Below are 23,628 nucleotides of genomic sequence, written 5' to 3'. Positions count from 1 at the left end.
AAACTTATCTGGGGTACTAGAAAAGTGTTCGTTAGAACGAGATTTTCGCTATAACGGTATTCGCGTTAAAACGGGATTCGACTCTATTGGTTTCTACGCATTTATGTTTGCTGTAAGAATTGATTTTGCGGAAAACTTGAAAATATATTGCCTGATATTACGACACATAAAATTCACACTAGTATGCAGAACCAGAACCAGAATAGAAATTTTGCGGAGATTCACTGGCCCTTTTGCGGGCCATCTATCCCCATATTTAGTATGCATATCACATATCATTCTTTTTAATGATGCGCACACATTGGTTTAAAATCAACAAAAATTTGATTTTGAGAATAATGACAGATAGTTTTATTTTTATTCAATAGGTGGCAGCAGAGCTCCTAAGTAAACGCCGTTTCTCGTATTTGTAATAGCAAAGTATAAATATTAAATATAATCAGTCAGAAGGTCGGGCAATTTTTCTTCAAAAAAAAAATTGTATATATATTTTGCCGGTTCTCAAAAATGTTTGCTTAATTTCAGTGGTCTTCAATAAGAGAGAAGTTGAAGAACACTCTGAACTAAACTGTACTAGTTCCATCCATTGCCTTCGAATTCGACGCTATAATGCACTTCGAAATTTTTTTTTCAAGATGTCCCGGTTTTTATCAGTAGCGGTGAGTTTCTCAGTAGCATGATCTGGCCACCTTATAGTAGGCGCGCGCCCAAGTCCCGTCACGTACCGTAGATCGTCTATGATTCTAGAAGCAGGGCCGCAACTAGGTGGGAGCAGGCGGGTATTGTGCTCCGGGTGCTGGACCAGAGGGGGTGAAAATTTCATTCTCAAACCTCTTCTTCAACATTACAAGGGGAGCGCCAAAATTCGCACTTACCCCGGGTGACCAAGCATCTAGTTGCGGCCCTGTCTAGAAGTGACGTGAATTTTAACTTGGTGGCGTCTTTTCCGGCGCCAACAACGCGGAAAGTTATAAAGTAGAACCTCGTTTATTCGAACATGAACTTTCCAAACAACTCAGTCAACCGAACACCTTTTCAACCTAACTCATTTTCAATTTTCTTTAGTCAATGATGCTCAACAGTTGGTATTTTCTTGGAACTTGAGAGAGAATCCTCGTATCTCCCAACTCGATGGCTTCGTTCAATATTGTACAATAACTCACTTCCAAACAATTGGGCATACCATACCGTACCTGTGAGCTATAGATGTAAGTAGGGGCAGATCCGGGTACAGCGTATGTAGTTATAAACGATTGACAAGCAAACAAATGCGTGAATAGAAGCAGATTTAGAGCTGTCTTTTTTTTTTTCGTCTGACGAATTCATCTTAAATTCAATTTATTCATTTACATTATCGAGAGAGAGAGAGAGAGAGAGAGAGAGAGAGAGAGAGAGAGAGAGAGAGAGAGAGAGAGAGAGAGAGAGAGAGAGAGAGAGAGAGAGAGAGAGAATTGGTTTCGAAATAGATTTTCCGAACTTTTCCGAACATCATTCGGTCCCGATGTGTCCGGATAATCGAGGTTCTACTGTAATTAGCGGTTTGACTAATTTAAGATTGTTTGGTTGAGATATTAGATTATATTGTAAAAAAAGATTGGTTTTTGTGATATATTAGATATTCGGTGGTTTCTTTAATACAGGTAACCGCACATTCCTTTTGAATTTTCGCATTTCTTTCAATATTTTGATTATTTAATAAAAGTTTATGTCGCTTTCGTTATTCTTTACGAAAGTAAAAATCAATTCGTTTTAATTTTTTTGAGTAACTAAATCCAGTGATAATATTTTTCGGGCATGTAGAATATTGATTCAGGCTTTCATCGGTTTCAGTCTGTTTTTTTTGGATTCATGTATACCTCCATTCCACCTTGAGGCTTGTAAAGGGTACTTAAAACAGTAGCATATTTACAGAAGGGCTTATAGCTCAGGTTGGTGAGTTCGAATGGGTGGCAAATTTGAAGAATAAGTGGCCGTGAAAATTAGTAGACCTGGAGAAGAGCAGTTTATAACCCTAAATTCATCCCTGCCTTGATAGTGAGGTACCGAGTCAGTGAATGGATACATGAGTAGCCTATATTTTTACAAACATGTGAGTGAACAAAAGAGTGTGCAAGCACATCAGTGTCAGTGAGCAAGAGAGTAACCTAGAGAGTGAGGGATCAGGTCAGTGAGCGATCACGGGCATGACCTAAAGCATGCATAAGCATATCAATGACTAAAAAAGTGACCTAGAACGTGTTCAAGGATGTTAATAACCAAAAGAGTAACCTAGAGCGTCTGTAAGCATGTAAGTGACCAAAGCAGCGTCAAAGCATGTGAAAAGCCAAAAGAGTGGCCTAGAGTATGGGAATAACCAAAAGAGTGGCCTAGAGTATGGGAATAACCAAAAGAGTGACTTAGAGAAGGTGTGAGCATAGGAGTGGCTAAAATAGGTCACCTAGAGAGCGAGGAATTTGGTCAGTGAGTGACTGAGAGAGAGTGCGCACCTGCAGCGTGCGCGAGCATGTGAGTGACTAAGACCGTGTGCAAGCATATGAATGACTAAAACCGTGTGCAAGCATGTCAATTACTAAAATCGTGTGCAAGCATGTCAATTACTAAAACCGTGTGCAAGCATGTGAATGACCAAAAGAGTGCGTGAGCATGGGATTGTGACCAAAACAGTGACTTGGAGACAAGCGTATTTACAGAAGGCGCCAAGCGGGTTATAGCACAATGCGGCGAATTCGATAAATGAGTGGTCAAGAAAATTAAAATGGTCGCAGGGCGGCAAAATTCGTGTGTCCCACAGAAGACTTGCGGCAAAACCGTGAATCTGCCTCTGACTTAAAATGATTTCAAACCTCTCTATATTGTATATAATGGGTCATGCAATTGTATCTACTCGATTGTTTTCAATGACTCTCGCATGGTCATTCATTTGTCATATTGCTCAAAACAAATAAATATCCGTCTTTTTTTTCTTCTGTAGATTTTTTTTTTCAACGAGCTTAAATCACAAAGAGAGAGAGAGAGAGAAACCAGTACACACCATACAACAACCCGTGGCTCCGCTTCATTTTGCTTCCTGTTCTGTTGTTTCATTTGTTTGACGACGTTTTTATTTCCATTTTTTATTTTATTTTATTATTATTATTGTTGATGATGCTATAAAGGAAATAAGAAGAGAAAAAAAGAGGCACTGAGAGAGGCCAATACACAAACGCGATCATGAAGCGTGGGCTGGGCATGCTGCTGGCTAGTTATACAAAAAAGAAAGAAAAAAAGAAGCTCTCTCTCTAGCGAGGTAGAAAATGAGCAGCCAAGGTCAGATTTTAGGATGGCCTTAGGTGACGATCCATCCCTCTGTACGAAAAGAAATTATTATCATTATCATTATTATTATCGAAGGTCAACAATCGCACAGTCGGACGGTCACGGGGATGATTCCTGAATAAGCAAGTACAAAATAAAAAAGCTCTATGGAAAAAAAAAAATCCAGATTCTTCTTCCCACACATTGACGATGAAAAGAAAGGGTTGTGAAAATTCCTGAACACGATTTTAAACTCGGTGAACGAACATGAATGTGAGTTCATGTTTCCTCTATTTTATTTCAACATGTAATGCAGACACGGGCCCCGCTTAAACGGATATCAACGGTTCCATCGCATAATATCCGATTAGGCGGGGAGCAATTCACACAGTTGCTGTTTCACACCGTTAGCATGATTTGTAAAATTTCTTATGCAGTTTGCAATGTGCCTTAAAAATTAAATTGTTACTTTGCTGCTCCCTGTGTAACCATTTGAAGTAGGAAAAATTTTCAGATTTCATGAATCTTTGGCGATTTGACTGTTTTTTGGCCTAATCATTGACTTATTTTTTGCTCTTTCAGAATGAAACCATTGCAATACGACTTGGTTCCACACTGTCAAAATTAGACTTTATCCTCCATTTTCCTGATCAATTTTTCCGTTCTTCGGCGAATCTTCTTCTGTCAATTTTTCATCGAAATTTTGATTAAATCTTGACAAAGCTTGACAGATTTCATGCTCTTTGGGAATTTCAGTTTGAGTTGTTTTTTTTCTTTGTTGCATCCAAAACTTTCAATTTTGTTGCAAAAACTCAAATCCTTTCTCTTCGTGATCATTTTGCTAATTTTAAGGCATTGCATGAATCTATAGCGTTTGCGCAGATTTTTTTTGGAGATTTTTACTTTCATAGAAGAAAAAGTTAGCGCTCTCTATGGGCTTAACAAGGAACAAAAATGAAACAAAATAATTAAATGTTAACATATTTGGCATAATAGCCAAATGTTTTATCTGCTGAAAATATTATATATAGATAGTGGCTATAATATATATTTACAGTCATCTTATGAACCGTAATATCCGATTAAACGAAGGGAAGTTAATATTATTCTATTGGGGGGGGGGGGGACTTTGAGATTGTCTCTATGGGAGAAATTGGGTTGCAGAGGATTTTATCCGATTAAACGGAGTACCCGTTTATCCGTTACCTGATTTAGCGCCGCCGCCGACTGTATTTTGAGAACAATATTTCTTTTTTATAATTGGATTCGTTTTCGGAAAGCCTAACTATGCATGAGGCAGATAAGGGCGGTATTTACCGACATGGTTTAAACTATAGTTACAATTTTTTGATAAGAAATCGAGACGGATTGGCTAAATTCGGGTTTTTAACCAATCTATGTTGATCTCTCATCCGAAAATTGTGTGACTACAGTTTAAAACATGTCGGTGAATACGGCCCTAATACAGTCATATTTGGCCCGTATATTGAAAAGGTTGTGCACCCCTGGTTTAAAGCAACGCCTATCGGTTGTTTTGCAATGGAAACATCGATGTTTCTAGGCAACACTTTTCTGCTGTTTTGCAATGGCAAGCATCGATATGTTCAAGCACGTTTATCGATTGCATTGTAAGGGTAAGAATCGATATTTTCAAGCAACATCTATCGATTGTTTTGCACAGCGAGCATCACTGTTTCGAAGCTACACCTATATTGGTTGCTTCGTTGCATTAAGCATCGATGTTTCATGGAAATACGCAGCTTTAATTTCAAAAGCCATATGGAATTTTATAATTGCAGTTATAACGTAATTTGTGTGTATTGGAAACGACACTTATAAAGAGGTGAGGGTAAATTGTTAAAGAAAATAAAAAAGTATGGTAGACTTTAAACGCGCATCAAGACCGGTGGAAACGAGGGCCGCATACCAATCATAGCGTCGGGAACGTAGGCGGTGGATTAGCCGTGATGGACCAGTGGCTTGGCCTCCACGCCCACTGGACTTCTTCTTCTGGTGGCACGTGAAAACATTATTGTACGAGACACGTGTAAACTCTAGGAAAGATCTTGTCGAGGGATTGTTACTGTGGGCAATATAAAAAAAGAAAACCATGCCACGGGGTCTACGACAGAGGATGTGATGGTGGGGTTCATTTTCCGGTACAGGATGCACATCAGTCCATGGAAATTAATTTAGCCTTTCTCTGATGCGAATGAAATTTCGTGCAACTCATAAAATTGGTCCCATCTTTTATTTTTCAGTGTTACTGGAACCTGAAACTTTACTCTTTCCTAGGGAAATTAGTGATATATGGGTTCCGCCCGCGACCTGTCTCCTGGGCGGTCTTTACAGCATCATATGCCTCCGGGCATGGTGATGTTCTGTGTCGAACCCCCCTCCTCCCCCAATTGGTTATATTTACCACTTACCAATTAATTTACATAATTATTACGGCCATATCTAACTAGTACGGGTGTTCAACCTTTAGGAGAGTGCGGGCCACTTCATTCATGTGAAAACGTGTAGTGGGTCACTTAATTAAGTGATCTGGAGCAGCGCAGCTGATTACTTAAATAATCTGTGAATGAGCTGCTGGCCCCTTGATTGATCTGAGACTGTGCCGCGGTCCACCCAAGTGACCCGTAAATATGCTGTTGGTCACTCAAATGATCTGGGAAAGTGCTGCAAGAGGGATGTGGAACTGCACGTTTGTCACCAAATTCTTCTGTATGTGTGGTGTGGGACGCGTAAGTTTTCTGGAACTGTGCCGCGGGCCACTTAATTCATCTGGGAATGTGTCGCGGGCCAGTTAAGTGATCTAGAGCCCGAGCGGCGCAGTGGTTAAATGCTAGTTTTCCACTGTGAAGGTTACCGTCAAGGCCCACAGGTTTGAATACGGCCGAAGAACATCAGAATCAAGTTCTTTATCTACCGAGCCTGAGATGACCACCGATATATAGACGGCTGTTTCATTTCCCACCCAACTCCACTGGTTGGAAATTGCTGCGTGGCGATATACGACTGGAGTTGGTGTGGGGTAAAGTAGTCAAATGATCTGTAAAAACGTGTGCCGTGAAGCACCACCACAGATCATTCAAGTGATCTGGAACTGTGCCGAAAGTCACTCAAGTAAACTGCAATTATGCTGCAGGGAGCTGAACTGTGCCATGGTTGACTTAAGTGATCTGTAAATATTCCGCTGGTCACTTAAGTGTGATCTGGGAATGTACCTCAGCCCACTTAAGTGATTCGTAAATGTATAGCGAAACGCTTAAGTAATTAAAAATAGCTCCACAGGTCATTTAAATTATCCATAAAAGTTCCGCGGGCCACTTAAGTGCTCTGCAACTGCACCGCTGTTCACTCAAGTGCTCTGTAAATACGCCGTGCGTCACTGAAGTGATCTGGAAACGTGCTGCTTAGTTCATTTTTACAGCAATAGGTTTGAGGTCTCGGGCCACAGATGATTCGAGGGTCACATTTTGCCCGTGGGTGATGGGTTGAGCATGTATGGCCTTAGTAACTTGAGCGATGCCCGTGCGTGCGTGCGGGCCTATTCGTGATAGCTCCCCCATTGCAAATACAAAACGATACATACCACATAAAAGTACTTTAAAATAAATGAAAAATAATAATTTTTCCTCCAGTTTCACAATGAAATTATGATCATCTACGTTTTGCGCATGAATCCATTTTTTTTTTCTTCTTTTCGTACATGAATTCGGTTGCGGTTCGTTAGGCCTTTTCTTTCCTTTCTTCAAGAAAGAGATGCTACTGATGGGAATGAAAGAAAGAAAGAAGAGCAAAACAGAAAAGGAAGATGATGGTGATTAAGACCACTGACCCAGGACTTCGTAATCAGAATCCAATCATGCGCGCGAGAGTTTTCTATTATTATTATTTTCTTCTTTTTTAATGGCCGAAACAAACATGAGAAAAGAGAGTGTTTTCATTGTAAGAAAGCCCTCTCTGAATGCATTAAAAGGGGAACAAAAAAAAAACTTAACCAAAAACACACTAAATTGTCTATTATGTAACGTGGGTAATCAGTTTCATAATTTCTGGTTAATTATTTATAAAAGTAACCATCTAGCCCTCGGGCCAAATGCGACACACCAAGGGGTTATATTCGGACCGTGAAAGTTGTTCCGGTAGAAAAGTAGCGATACGCACAGCACGAAAAATGCCTAGGTTGATTATTGAAAAAAAAAAAAAAAAAAAAATACGGAACATCGCCTATATATTTTCAAGGCAAATAAATTTGCCAATAAATTGGCTTGGCCAAGAATGTTGCCAAAAACTGTCAAAGGCAAGAAAAGCTACCAATAACAGCCAAAAAATTTTTCAAAAGCATAAAGTTGCCAGTTTTTATAAAGTTGCCAGTTACAGTCAAATATTGTCAAATTCAAGTAAAGTTGCCAATTAAAGCCAAAAAAAAAATTGTCAACAGTAAGTAAAATTGCCAGTTACAGCCAGTTACAAAAAAAAAAAAAAACGACTAAAGGCAAGTGAAGTTACCAATAACAGCCAAAAAAAACGACTAAAGGCAAGTGAAGTTACCAATAACAGCCAAAAAAAAATTGCAAAGGCAAGTAAAGTTGCAGCCCACCGCCATGTTGCTGAAAAATCGCCAATTGCGGAAAATGATGGGTACTAAAAGTCAAAATGTAATTCACCGAAGAAACGAACTTAATATTTAACAAATATATGGGATGAATATATTTATTTGACTATAATTAATTATGATAGAGTCATAATTATCATGACATAACTTGATAAATCATGACATAAGTTAATAAATCATTTATAAGTCATGAAAATAATCGGAATTCTTGATTTGAAAAATTTAACTGAGCAGCTTCTTTGAAAATAAAAGGAAAAACGGGACATTTTAAATGAAAAACTCTGGACGGCCAAAATTATCGGAATATCCCATAAAATATAGGTCATTTGGCCAACCTTTATGTACAAGTTTGTGACCAGTAAGCGGCAGAAATACCACATATCTGGTCCCCAGACTTGAGGAAGTTATGCACTCACTCCTGATCCAGAGTGTGAATTAAATCACTCATAGAGGACGTCAGAGTGGAAAATATCAGGGAATATTTTATTACACAACGTGAAAAATCAACTTTTTTCAATATTTCTCAAGAAAATTATATCACTTACCAATACGACTGTTATATTCCATATTCATTGCTGCTCAACAATTTCATTGACAATTTTATCCTGCAAAAGACAAGAATATAATTATATTCTGATCAGAGTTTATTCGAAGTATAAAAAATTCAGTGATAACAAATACAGTGGAACCTCGCCCTAACGAACACTGAGCGGATAATCTTTAAATCCCGTGGAATGAGTCTTCAATAGGTTTCACTGCTTGTTATATGCTTCACTGTCTGTTATATTGAATATGCTTCACTGCCTATTGCATTGAATATGTTTTCACTTATATTCGATAGGTATCACTGCCTGTTCTATGTTTCACTGCCTTCTATGTTTCACTGCCTTCTATGTTTCACTGCCTTCTATGTTTCACTGCCTGTTATATGTTTCACTGCCTATTGCATTGAATATGTTTTCACTTGTATTAGATAGGTATCACTGCCTGTTCTATGTTTCACTGCCTGTTATGTTTCACTGCCTGTTATGTTTCACTGCCTGTTATGTTTCACTGCCTGTTATGTTTCACTGCTTGTTATATTAAATATGTTTCACTGCTTGTTATATTGAATATGTTTCACTGCTTGTTATATTGAATATGTTTCACTGCCTCTCCGCAGAGAACATAACACGAAAATTCCGGCATCTGCCATTTTCACTTCAAAATGTGAGAGACAGATGACAGCACCACCAGAACACAAAACATGCATGAATCTGACAGGGATGGGTCATGAAACTTGGCCGGTTCGAGAGCCCCTAGCGGCCGCAAAAAGCAGCGAATGCGAATGAAATAATTCGAGAGATATAAGTGTTTTCTCAAAGTATGCGTTGAAAAATGAAGACGGAAAAACGAAATTCGCAGCAAAATTTCGGAAAATTCAAATAGCAACACTCACTTTCATACATTTGTTAAATGATCGGCGTAGTAAGAAAACCATGAATGGCGTTAGAAAGGCACCTGTAGCACCATGAACGCCGGTGCAGGACACAAACAAAGAAACAAGATCTTACCAAGGGGGTTGGTGCGATAACTTTTCGGTGGGGAACTTCCGGCGGCAGTGATGTGATCGGCATTGGTTGTTTCCACATGTTTCTTTGTGCGTCTAGCGCCGGTGTTTATCATACTGCAGGTACCGTTTCAACATGCCATACATTTATGGTTTTTTTACTGCGCGCATCACTTTGCAATGCATAAAAGTGAGTGTTGCTATTTGAATTTCTCGAAATTTTGTTGCCGTAACCATAACCACAAGAGCTGGGATTTTGTTTCTCTACTCAATCTGGAACGCATATTGTGAAACACCTATATCTTGAATTTCATTCGCATTTGTTGACTTTTGCGGCTGCTAGGGGCTCGTGAACCGACAAATTTATTTTATGACCCACCCTGTACGATGGGGCAACACATGCACTCAAAACATAAGTTTTGGCATGTGCCAGTTCGTTAGAAATTACGCAGAGGAATAGTTGCAAGGTGAAAGTTCTGTGTAGTAATAGTGGTAGTAGGGAGGGTTGAAGATATCTCGTTTATGTTGCAACATCATAATTTAAATGTCGATGCTAGTTAGTGTATTGTTTTTTATGATTTTTCCCTCATGGCTCTCACATCACCGGACATACATATCCCATACAAGTTCTAAAAAATTAGTAGTGAAAGGGTTTTAATAATGCCCTCGAGAATATTCAAACATGAAGAGCCTGCAATTTCAATCGCACTAGAAAAGGAAAGAAACGAAGCTTTCGGTTTCAAACACAATTGCAATTTTAAACTGTTTACGATTGAATATAATTATGCATAAAATATCAATCTGAGTAGTTATTGTTTAAAAACAAAAGAGAAGACACAATACCTAAGAAATAATACAACCTTCCGCCAGATATAGCAGTGTCATCATTACAAGAAAAACTGTTTCTCTTTCTTTGTTTACTATTTGCACCGTCTGTATCTTCTTTGTTTGGGGATTCCGACCGTAATTTCATTACCATAATTGTCCACCCCCTTCTAACCTTTACCTGGACTCTCCCACATATGCATCATCATTATTATCATCATCATCTGAATATCCGTCATCGCAGATTCGCGCTTCGATGGGCGCATGCGAGGGACGTACGTGATGTCGGTCGGGGACGGGCTCGTCCGTATCTTTAGAAAGAACAATCATTTCGAACATGGAGTTCAAGAAACCTTCTTCTTCCTTTCTTCCACAAAGAAGAAGGAGAAAATGTAAATGATAGAAAGAAAAATAAGCATCTCCGCTTGCTTTATGAATGCGTAATCATCGTATTGTTGCGAATTTTTCCATCAACACGCATGCGCGTGCCCGTGATGATGGTGCACCAATGAACGATCCGGGAATGCCACGTGATTACTGAGATATAACCATATTATATAGTTCTTTAACAGCGCTGAGAACAATGACTGCTCCAGTGCTGGTGTGGCGGTGGCTTCTCTCTTTGTTTGTATGTGACTAGATCAAATCGCACGAATCATAAATTAGTTGCGCTTGGGAAGGCCGTCATCGTTTCCAGTCTCAACGATCTTTAACCGTGCAAATAAAATCTAAAATGTTTTTCTCACTTTTGCTTCGTCCCCCTTTGGAGCGATTCAATTTAGAAGAATTGGTAAACACAATTACGATCGACATGCCTGTCGGGTTTCGGCATTGAGAGAACAAGAGCGGTACATATTTACATATTTCTGTTTTCATGAGATTTTAACAAGCTAAGTGGCACGAAAGTGCCAATAGTCTCGTCATCAAATAAATAATGTTCAGCGCAAGAAAGAAAGAAAGAAATGCCTGAAACATAATCTTTTTGTATAAAATTGATTTTCTGTATGTGTGTGTGTGTGTTCTTTATACAAATCTACAATTTGAGACCGATCGTCACCAAATTTTGTATATGTTGCGATAAATGGGATATATCCGGCTATTATGCATAATCACCGAGCATTGTGGATAAATTTATCACTTTTTCCGGTGATTGTGCATAGTAGCCAAGCGTTGCGTCGTTAATAAACGTGATAAATCGTATTATATGATATACTGTACATGATAATTCATACATGTATTGTATTATCATATCGGGGGTCCGACTATATTCATCTCACATACTAGACTCATTTGGGATTTTTTCCATATTTATCAAATTCATCAATTACGCTAGGATATTATATAATCACAAATAAAGGCGATACATTTCAAGTACTTATCAAATTTACCAACAACGCTTGGGTATTATGCATATTCTCCGGAAAGAAGTATAAATTTATCAAACTCATCAAGACGAATGGTAAGTATACATAATAACCGATTTATCACATTTACTGTAACTTATATACTAAGCAGGATCCGACTTGAGCTATAGGAAGCTTTAAAAGTTCGTCAGAGCTGGGAAAATGCCCGAAATGGGCAAAAAAAAAAAAAAAATTGTCGGACAACAATGGTTCATGTATCTCAACGATGACTTCTGGAATGTTAGTTTCATTGCCGTTGTTCCCAAACAATGGTTTGTAGACATATTTATGCCTTCGCAATGGTTTGCCACGTCTATAACGCTCCTAGTAACGTGGAGAAAGCCCGAGCAGCGCCGAGTATTTTTGCTGGTATAATAATAGTTCAAGATTCCTTGAAAGGCTGGTTTTAGTTTTGGAGATGATGTGATTACAAGGATGAAAATTCATCTCTGCCCCCCCACGGAGACCCGAACCCTGGTAGAGCATTCGTCTGGCAAATGAGAGACTGGGGTTCGTGTCCCCGTGGGGCAGAGATGAATATCCTTCCTTGTAACCATCATCTCCAAAACTATAACCAGCCTTTCGAGGAATATTGTATTAACAGGTGGAGAGGACATTTCTACATACATAATAATAATAATTGCCTCCTGATTCGACAACAACTTGCCAAATTTTGATCTATTTGTCGTAAGAATGATGAATCTGATTTGATGGACGGTGATTTGGTACGATGCGAGAGTTAACTGAATTCAAGTTTTTGAATGCAGCGTCAGCGTTCGGAAAAAAAAACAGTCGGCCCCACTTAATCGGATTACGAATAAACCGACAAAATTCCCGTCAACAAAATTTCTCCCATAGAGACAATGTTAAAGGTCCCCACTTAAAATGATAACTTCAACGATTTTTCCCCGCTTAATCGAATATTATTAATTTTGATCCTTCATGAGTTTTCATGTTCCCCGCATAATCGGTGATACCCCGCTTAATCCGATATTGTATGCTGATATCGTTGATATCCCATTAAACGGGGCCAACTGTATGTGGACACTGCGCCTCCTCTCTTCCGTGTTTTTCAGTATTTTTTTTCACTTCTCATTCGCAGTGGTATGTAAAGCCATGTTTACGAGTTGCAAGTGAAGTTTAAAAGAGCAGTATTTTTTCCCATGAACAGGGTTCAGAACAGTGTTCTCTTCAAACTTTTCGCGGAATAAAAAATAAAATAAGTGTGTGTGAGAAATAATTTGTCGACCGGCAAAAAATAAACAGCGTCCTCAATAAGAGAAATAATTTACAGACCAGCTGAAGGCAAAAACATAAATAATAACAAATTTAGGCCCCTTTCACACGGAGCGGATGCGGATGCGGACGCGGATGCGGGTGCGGAAGCGGGTCCGCATACCCTTTCACACGAGCACTGAAGATGCGGGTGTTTCGCCCGCATCTTTAGGTTGAAATTCGTGCATAAAAACTATTTTTTCGCAATTTTTGTAACTGTTTTTCTCTTTCACCCCTGATTCAGTGCCCATATGCAGCCTAGAGGTATTCTTTGGTGGTTTAGTCTAGAGCCACATAGAATATGGGAATAAAGATGTCTTAATTCCGATCCTCACAAGTAGTCGATGGGAGAAAATGTCTTCAAATATTTTCAAAACATTTTGAAAAAAAAATCCGTCTTTCCGGAAAAATATGAAAGAAAAATTCCAAAAACATCCAATGTTCGAAAAATCAAATCCAAAAACATTCAAAACATTCGATGTTCCAAAAAAAACAAAAAATTCAGGAGATATCAAAGAATTTGCAAGTAGAAAAAAAGGGGAGGGGTGGGAACGTTCAAAATGTCTGTGCTTAGAAATATTCACATCACAATTCTGTCTTAGGCCGGGATTACAGTATAAAAGTTTTATAAAAGTTAGTTTATAAAATTTGAAAAATGCAACCGACAGGCCGATCAGTTAAGTTCTCTCGAATGTAACAGATGTGTTCATTGGTTACATTTTTCAAGTTTTATAGTGTAATACCAGCCTTAGGCCGGGATTACACTATAAAAGTTTTGTAAAAGCTCTTTGATAAAACGTGAAAAATTCAACCAATATTATCTTATTGGTTGAATTTTTTGAATACAAAATGTGTGTGTGTGTGTGCACCGGTTGCATTTTCTTGAATGCAACCGATGCGCCTATTGGTTGAATTTTTCAACTTTCATAAAAGTTCTTTTATAAAACTTTATAGTATAATCCCGGCCGGATTACACTATAAAAATTTTATAACAATTATTTCAAAAAAAGCAACTAATAAATTTATCGGTTGCATTAGAGCAAATGCAACCGATAAATTTATTAGTTGCTTTTTTCAAGTTTTATAAAATAACTTTCATAAACCTTTTAGAATGAAATCCCATCCTTAGATTAGTCATTTCTGAAATATAAAATTTAATTTTTTAAGTTTATAGACTGAATATCGAGTAAAATATACTTGTAGGTATCGGGGAACGACCAAAAATATTCAAATGCTAGGGTCTTCAAACGGCCCTGAGTGAACACCGTACGTGGATAACACTGTTTAATAAAATAATTTTTTTTTTAAGTTTGAAAAAATTAAAAGATTAAAAATTTAAAAAAATAAAAAATATTTAAAATAATATTTCAAATATTTATAATTTTTTAAATAATTTTAAAAATTTAAAAAGAAAAAAATTAATATTTTTAAATTAAATTTAAAAGTTATTAAACTATTTAGTCAATTAAATATTCGTAATGAACAGAACGGCTTATAATTTTGGTCCCGTAGTGGCCCTTGTTGGCAGGTTTTATTGTATAAAATTGTGAAATATGAACAAAAGGCAGTTGAAGTTGCTATATCTCCATCTCAGAAGGAAACGGAGGGATAGACGTGTGTAGGTACATTATATTAATGAGCAGGGACCATCATATGGTGTTTTTAAGGGTATTTATGGCAAATAATTAAAAAAATTCCGTTAAAAATCACCTTCAAAAAGTAGCCAAAGATGCGGACGAATTCGCTCCGCATCCGCATCGTCTGAATAGCGCCGAATAAACCTATTGTCAAAACTTCTATGTGCGGATGCGGAGCCCGCACTTAGGTTTTGACACATGCGGACGACGTCCGGACCCGCATGAACATTTCCTAGGTGCGGAGATTTTTCGGCTCGTCTGAAAGGCGCAGAATATTCCAATTGTTAAAACTTCTTCCGGACCCGCATCCGCATCCGCGTCCGCATCCGCATCCGCTCCGTGTGAAAGGGCCCTTAGAGACAGTACCGGCACTTTATTTTTTGACCTCCCCTCCCCTGTCAGCACCTTAGAATATTTCATATCTTCAAAAAGGGGTGGTTGATGACGTAAGCAACCTTCAAACCCCCCTTCCCTCTTGTCATCACAAGAAATCCGAAACCCCCTCCCCCCCCCCCTCGATGCTGACGCAATACTTGAATGACCCCTAATACAATATTAAAAATTCAGTATAAGGCTGGGATTACACTATAAAAGTTTCATAAAAGTTCATTTATAAAACTCGAAAAATACAACCAATAAAGTGATCGATTGCATTTGATAGAATGTTACCAATGCTATTATTGGTTGCATTTTCAACTTTTGTCAAACTTTTATAGTGTAATCTAAAGTAAACTTTTATAGTGATTGCACTATAAAGTTTGATAAAAGATCTTTTATAAAACTTGAAAAATTTAACCAATAGTCGGATCGGTATGCAGCCGATGATCTTATTGGTTGCATTTTTCACGCATTGATTGCAATTTTATCAAAGAGCTTTTACAAAACTTCTATAGTGTAATCCCGCCCCAAGAGAAACATCGTTAAGCCGATGTAGGGAGAAGAAAAACACACACTACCCTCAGTTGGATGCTAGCGCCTTCTGGTGATGCGTACGAAGCTGCAAGTACAGTGAAAATAAAACTGTTATAATTCAATCAAATACAACCACTTTTTGCTTATAATTCAAAAATCAGTGAATATGGTTATGGTACAAAATTGCTTGTATTTGTTCTGCACACCGGTGTAAATTTTGAGCACTGTAATATCGCTTAATATATTATATTTATATTATATTTCATATATTTTCCTTCATAATATAAATTGAATTAAATAACTCTGGTAAATTGTATTGCTGTCAGAAGGAACAATGTTTTTTTTCTCTGACTATAAATTTCAAAAGTATTATCCTTCTGAGCCGGCAACAATGCAACTCCCGAATCGTGTAGCGACTTCAATTTGCGGAAATGTTTTTCGTAAACCTTATATACATAGGAGGAGCAATAAATCATTGAATTCCCACATTGTGGGTGCGAACACAGTGCATGCTGGTTTCCGAACCCGGGAAGAGAGCCGGGTATTTCTGCTAGCCTATATACAGGATATCCTGTAAGTGCTAATGCGGCCTTTATCTCATCAACCGCCCATAGTAAAGGTATAGTTTCAATTTAGAAAATGCTTAAAACGCGTTTGAATAATATTCGCTGGACATGGGACATCACTAATAGCAGAGAACAACAACTACGGTGACAAAACTGAGAATAAAAATGTTCAACTCCAGCTGCCAGTCGTTAAATAATTATTAAGGTATACATATATAATTTTTTACGGGGCGGGCAACGTCACCGGGTATCAGCTAGTCAATCTATATATATAAAATTGATTTTCTGTCTGTCTGTCTGTCTGCGTGTGTGTATGTTCTCTATACAAATCTACAATTTTAGATCGATCGTCGCCAAATTTTGCATATATACCAAATGGGACCCGACTTGAACGATAGGCTACTTTAAAATTTCGTCAGCGCAGGGCAAATGCCCCAAATGGGCAAAAAACTGTCCGGCAACAATGGTTTTTGGGCCTCAACAATCACTTTCCGAACGTTTACTTTGGTTACCGTGGTTCCCTAGCAATGCGTTTCAGACGTGTATATGCCTTTACAACGGTTTGTCACTCCTTTAATCCTGTTAGTATATGTATAATTGTTTATGCCTTTATAATGGTTTGCCACTTTTTCAATATACTCTCAGTAATGAGGCTTTTTGAATAGACGTCATAATCATCATCAGCATCGCTTTGAGAGTCAGGAAAAGGGTGATCCTCATAGAAATCAGTGCTAAAATTGTCGATTTTACTGTAGAAATGCGGAAATTAGTGGGATTTTCCGCCCATCAATAATTTAAAAAATTGTATTGAATTCTCGATTTTTGAAATATTCAGTTCGCTTAGAGATATACGAAGCCCAGGAGATTGAATATGAAGTAATTAGCCAAACCTATACTTTTGAGTTGGATATTCGAGCAATATCATTGATTTCATTTATATCTTCTCAAGTATGAAAATTAATGTCTCCATATCGTCTCTTTTGATATTTATTTGCATAAATTCATGTGGGTTAGGATATTTTAAAATTAGTTATGAGCCCGTGAAAAGTGCATCGAAAAAATTCTACAGCTTTAACTAAGGATTTTTGGAAGTTGGAACAGACAGATGGATAACTTGAAGTTCGGGGGGGGGGGGGAATCGAAATACCTAGCGCCCCTTAAAAAAAGAAAAAAAAATATATTCATTTCTACGTTTCTGTGTAAATCTATATTTGTTTATTTCATGAATCGCGCAGGTCGCCATATTGGTTAACTTGGACACGGTTTGTATGTCCCTCAAGAAAAAGAGAGGGAGATATCACGTGATACAAAAAAGCCTCATTGAAGAAAACCCGGGCAGCGCCGGGTATTATAGCTAGTTTAATAATATAATATTTATTTAATTAACGACATTAAACCTATACATGGTTGTTCTCCTCGATCATGCAGCTATTCTATTGAATACGTACCCCCGATGGCGAGCAAATACGTGTCGAATACGCATGACAGCGCCGCAAATCGGAACGAAATGAGAGGTATCTTTTATGAATCCGTGAATCACGAGCAAGGAAAAGTGAAATATTACTCAAGATTAAGTTCGCAAGCTCACGTGACCGGGAAAGAACGAATAAATAAACACAACCATGGACATCATTCGGATTTCAGCAAGAGTGATGATGATCACTCATCCAGCATCATCATCTAGGCAGGGAGCGGTGTGCGCGACGGCGGTTGCCCTCGATTTTTTTTTCTTGTTGCGAACGACATGTAATATCTGACAAGCGAATGACTGATTTGGTTTTTCGCAATGATGACTAAATGCACTTCATATACACACGCACCCGAAAGTCAATCCGAGTTGATTTCTTACTGAATGTTTAATGACGTCACATCTAGTGAAAAAAAATTGAAATCTCAAACAAAAACCCAGACTTCAAGTCTTTATCTCGTCTCCTATCGAGTGAAATCATCAAATTAACCTATTTCGAAAGTTATTTTCGATTGAAAATTTAATACTGGAGAGTTTGACGACTTGGTTGACTACCTGCAATGGTGAAATCAAGTTTGACATCGAATTAAGGCCACGCGTACATGTCAAAATCAAACTCTACCTGCGGTTTGTCGCCCCTTTCCCTCCCTAACATAGAATGATGAATCAAAATACACGGTGAAGAAACTCCATGGACAGGAATGAATGGAATTTTATTGCTTATGTAATGTGCTTCATAAATGTGTTTCGGACGTAATACCCACAAGATACAATTTGTTTCAGTCACCATTTACTGTTTTGAGACACCACCGTTTATTACAGGGGTCTTTAACTTTTCTCCAGTTACATGCACTGCCTATGCCCATCATCAACTGAGGAGCCCTTACGACAAGTTTGACATACTTATGAATGAAATCTAAATTTATTGCAATCCTTGAATGAAAATTTTACACGGTGTTTAATTGAAGCGTTCATCAGACACGAAATCAGACACGGGCATTGAGCACGCTTCCTGATTCAAGGAACACTATGGTACTCGAGAGCAAACCGGTTGAAGATGCCTGTTTTCATTACAACACTGTTTTTCAGTAAACAACTGCTTTTTACAACTTCGAAACATGAATTCGAGCTGGTCTCATACTTGAAAAAAGTCTCTCAGCGAAGAGCAGGCAGGACTTCAACGCGAATAACATAATACAGAAATTCAAGCATTTTGCTATTTTTACTTCAAAATATGGAGACAGATGGCAGCGCAAGTTTTACACGAAAAACGTGAATACGTTAGGACCACTCATATACACTTACACAAAACACGTTTCTGTGTGTAACCAATTCGTTCGAAATTCCCAGAGGAATGTTTACGAGGTGTAGGTACAGTTAAGTAGTGCACAACTGTTCGGACATCGATTTGGAGCATCGTTATTTTCGATTTTTAGTCACCACAGATTGCTACTTTGTGTTTATAACGTGAAAATTTAGTGCATTCAGTTCATCTTGATATCAGTTTCATAAAGTTTTCCGTTTTGTGATGCAGTCAGTTTTTTTCAAGGAATCACCTTTTTCCTCTGTTTAAAGATCACTTTTGATTCTTTAAATCCGGTTTAAGGAATTAGTTTGCATGGTTTGGACAATTATTTTCCACTGCTCGAGAAACTGCTCGTTAGTGTTCCAATAATCAAAAAAATTTTTAATTAATTCTAAGAAATCTGATCAAAAAAGTTTTTTGTGGCATATCAGATGAATAGTTGACTGCAATGACTGAACCTGAAGAGTCAGATGCATCCAGGTTCGCATCGCTTACTCCAGGAATGGCAAATTTCTCCTTGTCCGGGTGCCAACATAATGGTGTGATTCAGCGTCGCTGGTCGCATCAACGGTGACACTCTGGCGTATAAGCCGCGCCAGTAAAATGATCAGGAAAACTCGCAGTTTCGCTTCCATCACATACGATGAAACGCTGGTAACCGAGTCGTCAAACTTTCACCCTGGGGGGTTTATATTTCTCTCTTCTTCATAAACTGACACGTATTCATTATTTATCCGGTTGTTTTCCCAGCTGTATGCAATGCATCAAAAATTGCAGTTTCTTCTGCATATTATTTTACCCAAATACATCCATAGTGTGAATTTTAGACAGAGAATTTTTTCTAAATGTTTCTACAATTATTATTTTTTCCTTACCTACCCCTGATTTGGCAATCCTTTGGCAGTATGGGTTGGAATAGACGTTCAAGGAATTGATTCACGCATCCCATCGAGAGGAGGTCTAATATTGGAATGGAAAGCATGCCAAAATCCAGTCACATGAAAGGTAATGAATATACGGAATGGGGTGAACACAAGATGGTACCAAGATAAGATGAACCAGGCCGATGACCTGTACATGTGAAAGGATGCACGTACCATTACCAGGTGCTCCTGTATTGCCCTAAGCAGTGGTGTCGGTGTTGCGGGTGCTCGAGCACTCATATTTGGTGTTACGCGTCCGAGCACTCCTAGTATTAATTCATATAAATAAAACTTTCCTGCGTAAAACTTAATTCCAGCACCTAAATCACTTCCGATGTTCCTGGTCCTAAGATTACACAGAACTAGTTTTTTTTTCACAATATATGAATTCTTATTACGTAAGTTACCGTCTTTAACACGAATATCGGTATTTCGGTTTAAAGTGACAGTCTGCTTCAACATGGAATGCCACCAATCTGCCATGTCGAAATTTAGAGATGAATGCTTCTCAGTTTTTGTCTGAATCATCGTGTCCGGGTAGAGGACTCCCCCTTGGTCAACGGCACAATGTGAACCGAACTAAGTAGCATGACATATTCTTGCCCTTTGCAATTATTAGGGTCTGCGTAGTCGGTTGGAATTTCGAGATGTCATTGTGAGTTGGCATCCACTTCTAAAAGTTTCGTCACAGCGGAACACCGAATATGCATTAAGCCAAAAATACCACATAGAGACCATAACACAAAACTTGCCGGACTAGGTAGTGGGAAGAAATAAAAAAAAATGAACGTAACAAACTTTAAGAACAATTTGTGTGTTCGTAAAGGCATACGGTGAGATCCTGAAAATTATTTCCGCTACTATAAATAATGAGTGCAAATAACCTGTTAATCAAGAAGTATGAGGTGGGAACCAATAGTTCAAAAAATGATCATAAATTCAATTTAATACTCATTATTTTTACCTAGTCGGAGACCACACAGAATCACTCCAATATGCGTTTTTGTGGCGATTGCTAATATTACTGACATAGAATTTCAGGTTATTTTTCTGTGAGGGAATATATAAGTCCTATGAGAACCTGTGATATGTTTTCTTACTTTATAGATACAATTTAATAATTTAAACATTAAAATTTCATAATCCAGCGAAATATTTAAATGAACATATTTCGATCATAATCTACGGAAAGAACATTTAAAGTAAACATTTTTCTGAATAATATTATCAGAAAGTCCTCCAAGAAACACTCAAGTTAATGGAAAATTGCTCGGAGCAAGGGGAAAAAGTCTCGTTGTTATTTAGTATGGTGTGCACCCAATGAGAAACGTCAAGCAATGAATACCCGCCCTTCAAAACGAGCATGTTTCCCTAACAGCTCCCGTATATAAGAAATCTCAAGGTTAGCGCCTTATGTGTGACAAACGCGGAAAAGGATATAACGAACAGTTATTACGCAAAGTGTCCTTCAAAATCGGCACAAATTAAAAACGAGAAGTAAAAGAAAACGTACATAAACAAGCTTATGAAACGACAGCTCCTTTTTGACATATTCAGTCAACAAGACAAAACTGCGTACAAGCAAGCCGCTACCAACAGTCGTAAAATAAAAGAAAACAAAAAACGCGTAAAGAGAAGCAGGTGCGTACACAATGGACAACAAAACCAAAACTATATGTACAAAAAAAAAAGAGAAAGGAATCAAACCCATTAAATGCGTAATCAAATTCATTTTAGAAGCTACCGAGAAAAGAAAATGAATAAATAAACCTCTGTGTTTCTTGTATTATTTCCGTCATGACGCATAATGGCCATTTCTTATATAAAAGCAATACATAAATATAAAAAAAAACCTTGGAAAATATGATTTCAGAATACGTATTTTTCATAAAAGAATCACTAAAGTTTGAACAAAATTATAACTTTTTAAGGTTAAGAAATCGGAAATGCAACATTTCTTTGTATTTTTTTCACTAAATACTTCAGAACTATAATTTCTCTTGTGTAAAAATTTCATTGTGTAGAAGAAAAGTTTCGAAACGCAAAAAGAAAATTCAAATTTTGGAGAAAAAAAATAATGATATTTATAAGAAGTTATTCTTTTTTATGTCTTCTCTTAAGGCATTCATTATCTTAAGTGCTACTACGGCTGCCGTAAATGATGATGTTCCTGTTAGTTTCGATATTGAGTAAAAAAAATAAACATCGTGACCTAGCGGATTGCACGCTAAATATTTCCAGACGTTAAAACGTGCGTTTCTTACCTAAAGCACCTGCAAAATAATAGTAAATAATAATGAAAAAAACCGAAAAAGATCGATAGTTAAGATTTAGAACTGGTATTGATTGGAGGATAACACAATAGAAAAAGTAGTGGGAAAAGAAATCATCAGAGAAAATTCCTTTTCTTCGCGTTAATATAAATCTTGACATAATAATGGCAGTGATGAGCCAAGTCCAGATGAGAAGAATAACAATAATGATACAAAAGCGGAAAAATAATAACGATAATAAACGTTAATATTGACCTACAAAGAGAAGAAAAACGTTCTAACAAACAGCAGCAAAGTTGTTACGTTAATTAGGTCACAAAACTTTGCGCGTTTGGAAACTAATAAGAACGGTTAAGAGATTGAGGCAAATGTTATTTTTTTTTTCTCTTGTACATTATGTTATATGTATCTCTTCTTTTTACTCATGCACGAAAAAACCATATTTTACAAACCACTAAGAGGGTCACAATATTTCTTCAAGAAAAAGAAGAAATATGCAAATTGCCCTTCCTCCATTTTATTTATTTTATTTTTCGTTATATTGTATATAAGGGATGACTCAGATAGAAACTTTCCCAAGATAAAAAGAGTTCAGTTTAATTTTTTTTTTCCTATCTAATGCTCTCTTTTCCTCAAGTGAAAGTTACAGAAAGAAACTGTGTTTTTTACTATTTTAACTAGTAAATGGGACAAGGAAAAACCATAACTATAATGTTATTTTCTTTAAAAAATTGGGAAGTAGGAATATCACGTGGTTGGCTGTGAGCTGGTTGAATATTTCAAACTGGTTTACCATATTTTAAAGTCTCGGGAAAATCGGTGTGATTTTGGATCTTTTTCATGTGCTTATATTATCATGGCTTCATTTTGGAATATTTAGAAAAAAATTTCCGATTGTAAAATCAGCGTGATTATTTTATAATTAGTGTGCAATCTAATTTTTGAATTGTAATTTTTTCCAAGAATTTTCAAGAAAATGGTTCCGTTTCTCGGTATATATACAATATACATACAGTCCATTCAGAATGAGAAAACACATAGCCACACGTTTTCTGAAAAAACAAACCATTTTTGATATGCTTTCTTTCGCATTCGGGAATGATGTCCACGATGTTAGCAATCCATTGTGATAGCTGATTTCAAATTTTTGTTTAATTTCCCAAGAATAAGATTAGCAAAATCATGGAATCATGGAATTGTACCAGGTACAAGCGTGGTTTCCTGGAAGGGGCAGAGCCCGGGCCTTGTCTGGTCTGACAAGTATAAACGTGGCTAAGTTTCTTGTCGTAGTAGGTGCATGTTTTCAAGTAAAATAATAATAAGAAAAAAAAAATGGGGTTTTTTCGAGATGAGATTTTTTTAACATATCGTTAAGTTAAACAAAAAGAAAAGTAAAATTTTGAATTACAAGTTGAAAAATAAAATTAACAAAATTTTATTGAAGATAGTAATTGCCAAAAAGTATAGTGCGATCAACGAAGATTAGTAGAAGTTATGTTTGAAATATTAATGAGAACAATATGAATAACCAGTAGCATAAAAATATAATAAAATTCCAATTCAAATAATACTT

At 37.2% G+C, this 23,628-nt stretch overlaps 1 protein-coding gene across 1 annotated transcript in view; it reads right to left on the bottom strand.

Moving 5' to 3' along the window:
* Positions 1 to 23,628, bottom strand: part of LOC149089073 (uncharacterized) — a 114,829-nt gene that overhangs the window by 34,716 nt on the left and 56,485 nt on the right. The window contains exon 2 of the mRNA XM_089237214.1: positions 8,464 to 8,523. The gene's annotated coding sequence lies outside the window, so the exon portion shown is untranslated. The remainder of the gene's footprint in view (positions 1 to 8,463; positions 8,524 to 23,628) is intronic.

Source organism: Pholcus phalangioides, unplaced genomic scaffold, assembly GCF_987345545.1.
Source record: "Pholcus phalangioides strain wild (caught in Gottingen) unplaced genomic scaffold, Ppha-v1.0 ptg000002l_1, whole genome shotgun sequence".
Classification (NCBI taxonomy): domain Eukaryota; kingdom Metazoa; phylum Arthropoda; class Arachnida; order Araneae; family Pholcidae; genus Pholcus; species Pholcus phalangioides.
The sequence above is the reverse complement of the archived record's forward strand: the minus strand, read 5'-3'. Positions and strand labels throughout refer to the sequence as shown.